Below are 4,915 nucleotides of genomic sequence, written 5' to 3' on the forward strand. Positions count from 1 at the left end.
TGGTGTTTCTTCTGCAGGATTATGGTGATGGCAATTTCATGGACTGTCTATTCTATACCCAAACGGTCTCCTTATTGTTTTATAAATATGAACTGTAGGCATCCCGAGATTTACGAAACCGCTCTAAAGTAATCTCGGGTTGTGAAGAGCAGTGTAAATTTAGGCGGAGGATCTGAGTTGGTCAGTCTTCTCCATGTCAGTTTTCTCCATGCAAGTTCTACAAACTTTACAGGATGGAGTTAAAAGTGTAGGCTCCGGTGAAGGACAACCATCTCTCTCCCACGGAGGCTTCCTTCCCCATTATTAAATAACCATGAGGAGGCTTTTCCTAGAAGTTTAGCCAAATCTGCTTCTTTGCTGTCTTCCAATGATTCCAGACTTACCTTCCAGAGCAGAAGGTAAGAAGAGCTGCTTGTGTGCTTGCTTGCTTATTTATCCATCCATGCTGCCTTTATTACTTTATGAGTAACTCAAGGTAGCGAGCACACCTAATACTTCTTTTTCCTCCTGTTTTCCCCACAACATCAACCCTGTGAGATGGGCTGGGTTCACAGGTGAGCTGCTGCAGGTTTGGATGGGTTTGCCCAAACCCCTTGCTCCAATTCTGTGTGGTTTGGAGAACCAGCAAGTCGGACCATACGGCTGGCCTCACACTCACCTGAAAACGGCCAAAAAGCAGGCCGGAAAATGGGCCAGTAGTGGGATTAGACCCAACCGGCTGAATCCTACCTGTTCCTTTGAGGCAAGTGGCCAGGAGGCGGGGCTGGGTATGATGAGTGATGTCACCCACCCAGTCACATAACCAACTGGCCAGTCTATCCAGCCAGAGAACAGGTTGTTAAAAAATTTTCACCCCACCACTGGCTGGGTTGTGTTGAGAGAGAGTGACTTGGCCCAAGGTCACCAGCCAGCTTAGAAGATACCTCCTAACCAAATATTTTCAAAAAGTTTGGGGTCCACACTCAGCTTACCACTTCACCCTGCTCCACATGATTGGCTGGCCAAACCAGATCCACATCACTTTTGCTTCCCATAGGTTCTTTACCAAAATTGATCAGAACTGAAACTGTCTTATTGAAACATTCAAATGATGAGTCTAGTAGTTATGTGATTACTAAAATCCAACTAAAATGAACAATACTGAACAGGCTTCAAATACAATTATGCAAATAAAAATCCATAGGTGAATCCATTAAGTGGATCTGTGATCTTGCACAAACTACAAGGAAAGGTGTCAATAGGAAATGCAATGATAACTATCAAAACTGCGATTTAATTGAGTTTGGGATCTAATCATTTCTAACTAACTCCTATTTTTTATTGAAGAGTATTCTGTTGAAAAGTTTATGCTAAGCAAGTTTATACTAAGCTATTATTAAAACACCAGACACACAAAATGAGATTAGTTAATGTTTACGATTCAAATTTTCATACATATTTTGGTTAAACACAGTAAATCCTTCAAAAATCAAAGGTTTGCCCAAATACAATTATAACTTTACCCACTAAAAAACATAAACTCCTATGGTCTTAAAAATGCACACTTGATGCATACATTTTCTAAACATTGAATTATAACAAGTTAGAGGAACATTATTCCAAACATACCCACTCTTTCAATTGTTCTTCAGGAAACTTGGTTTCCAAAACCACTCACTGCTTGCTTCAGGATACACACTGATTTATCAAACATAGTTTTGATTACAACCACAAATTAAACATAGAGAAAAAGAAGAGGAAAAAAAGGGTTCAGGAAAAAGGAAGGAAGGGAAAGAAAGAAAAAGAGAGAAAAAGAAAGAACTTTGATTTAAAAAATCATAAAGAAGTGTCTTCCAGTCTTCATCATAAATATAAACAAATTTTAAAAATCTTTGCACCCTATAAGGTTACTAGTTGCACCTCTTAAACCCATATCCCATCCCTTATCTATAAGCAAATCCATAAAATATGGAGAAGAGAGTTTATGTCTGTGGATGTGTGAGTGTGCTTCTCCCTGGTGAGTAGTTTTAGTAGTTCAGTAAGAAATAGGGATCAATTGCAGATCAGGTCACATAATTAAAATTGGAGTGCTTGGCAACAGATATTTGTGAGGAATGCAACATCCCAGGGTATTGTGATTCAAGCCAGTTTCTGACAGACAAAGCCAATGGATGAAGCCAGATTCACTTAATGAAACATGATTCACTCAACAACCACAGTGGTTTGCTTAACTGGGCAAAAAGGTCATAACATAAAGCATAACTTATCAACCGCCTTGCTTAGCAATGGGAAATTTTGGGCTCCATTGTGGTTGTAAGTCAAGGACTACCTGAATGTGACCTTGAACTCTTTGAAGGAAAAGAAAGAATATAATGTAATATATAAATTTCATGGATCTGTATGTTTTCTTGTTGTTCATAATCTTTATCTTTTCTTACTGTTTCCTCCCCACCGCCTTTATCTATGGGTCACTCTCCCTTGACCCTTGAATATCATTATAATTTTTTCAGAACATTTAATAAAGGCCATTGTATTTATTTCCTCACTACTGCACTCTGCAACAAAATAAAATTGATTTTTCTGAGCAGCAAAAGATCCTGCAGTAGTCCTGTTATTTCTATGATTGAGCATAATCCAGGCCAAATTTCACTTCCATAAAGAGGTTGTGTCAGTTTTCTGAAGAGTTAGTGTTAGGCATGTGGAAGTGAATGGCCATAGGCCTGCATATACAACATGGAAACAAATGTTCTTAGAAATTGATTTAAGATTTTGTTATTTTAAAAAAAATCTGCCTCCACCCTAAATACATTACAAATTCAGATATTACCTGTAGAACCAGAAAAATATAAATAAATATGCTGCAAAACCTGTTTGGCCAGAAGTGATAACAGGACAGAATAAATCTATATACAATCTCAGTGTTGTTGGGTTTTTTAAAACTTAGTTTTATACCAATACAGTCCATTTTTGTCATAGGAAAGCATATTTTCAATAGCTGTAATCACCTGGGGAAATATTTTAACTTGTTAATTTGAATGCCATGAATGACAATTATTGATCCATCTGAACATGGCCAATGCTGAGCAAATAAGACTTTATGAAGGGAGCATTTTTAATCAAAATATAATTTAATTTCTTGCTAGCTCCATTAGCTTTTATACTGTTTGCCTTCAGCTTCTCACATCACCCTAGCAGATACTGTTGTGGACACTGACCAGGCTCCATGCTGAGATGTAAGTCTAAAGGCTTCTTTGGATAAATGATGTTTTTCAGGCTGTCAGATCTGAATTGGCAGCACTAGAAAATTTTCATACCTCTTTGCCACCATCTAATGGTTATTTCCACCCTTGCAGTTCAAATCTGGGGACTCTGAACTTTATTAATTCAGTCATGTTCTACACAGACAGTTCTCACTTCTGTCTTGAAACCACTTCCAATGTTGCTTTAGCGCAGTATTTCTTGACCAGAATTCCCCAGGCAGCTGGGGAATTCTGGGAGTTGAGGTCCATGCCTCTTCAACCTGCCAAGTTCGAAAAACACTGCTTTAGTACTAATTCTACTAAATTAACCGGATACTAACGATAATCAAGTATATATTACCGTAAGCAATGGTAAAGGTGCAGTGGTGGGATTCCAAATTGTGTGCTACTGGTTTTGCACACTTCACACATGCACAGCACTCAAAGATCACTTCGCACATGCACGCAGCACTCAAAGATTTCCTTCGGTGAGGTGAGATGTTTTTCAGCTAAGTTGAGGTGCAGTAATCCACTCTGCTGTTCGAATCAGCTGAGCTAAAAATCAGTGGAATATAGGTTGGGAATGGGTAGGGGTGGGTGAGCGGGGTTAGTCAGAGGTGGTATTTGCTGGTTCTCCAAACTGGTCAACATTTCCGCCACTGGTTCTCCAGAACTGGTCAGACCGGCTGAATACCACCTCTCTAAAGGTGAGAAGTGTGGCAAAGTTTATTTATAGTTTAAAAAGTATGTTGGAGCAGGGATCCCCAACCCACGGTCTGCAGCCCGATCTTGGACTGTCCCCCATTGGGCCATGCAAATGGCGGACAAGTACACAAGCACGTGAAGCTGGGTTTGCAAGCCGTTAATGTGCTCAGGAAGTGATGCCCTCTCCTCCATCCTCACTGCCGCTGCTGCCAGTAACAGAGCCAGGAAGGTCAGAGACCACTATGTTGGAGAGTTAAATTTCAAAAATGAAGCAGGTGCCAGGGGCCTGTAATAAATCAAGAAGAGACCAAATTTGATTTAATTAAAATCCAATGAATCCTGTGGTCTTTCTCCTTGTCTCATGTTTATTATGGCAATTGGATAACAATGTCTGGAAAAATCAGGAGGTTGCATCTGAAGCTTTTGGAAGCTGCCCAAGAACAGAATTGAAAATCCTGCTCAAATAAAGCCCAGAAAAATTATTTTTAACTTGTCATTGGATGGCACAGCAAGAGCTTCCAAAGGGTTTATTCTCATCTGTAGTCTTAATTTAGACACAAATGCGCCAAGAATCTCAAGGATTACTCAGCGTATAATTTAGTAATATAAGTGTTTGGGGCGCTTTTAGAGGCAAGTCAACAGTGATTATAAATGTATGTTAATTTTGTTGTTTGAGTTACGTGGGACAGTCTTCAGTTTGAAGGCATTTTTCATTGTTTGTAGAACAATCTAGTACAAACTTGAGAAAAAAGAAATGAAGGTATAATATGAATTTAAGAATTACCCCTGTAACGGTAGAGCTGTATGCAAAGTAATAAGGAATTCAAAACAAGTAAAGATGGCAGCTGTGATTATAATTGAAGCTTCATTAGTTTTTTATCTGCAGTTCTGACATAATCAATATCTCGACTTCTTTGATCATATCTTCTGGACACCTGTGCCATGAACCATGCCTGGAAAGCAGAATGAGGTCCTCCCCGCTATGTGGAATC

The sequence above is a fragment of the Pseudonaja textilis genome, chromosome Z, assembly GCF_049901715.1.
Source record: "Pseudonaja textilis isolate UNSWEBS1 chromosome Z, rPseTex1.2, whole genome shotgun sequence".
NCBI lineage: Eukaryota > Metazoa > Chordata > Lepidosauria > Squamata > Elapidae > Pseudonaja > Pseudonaja textilis.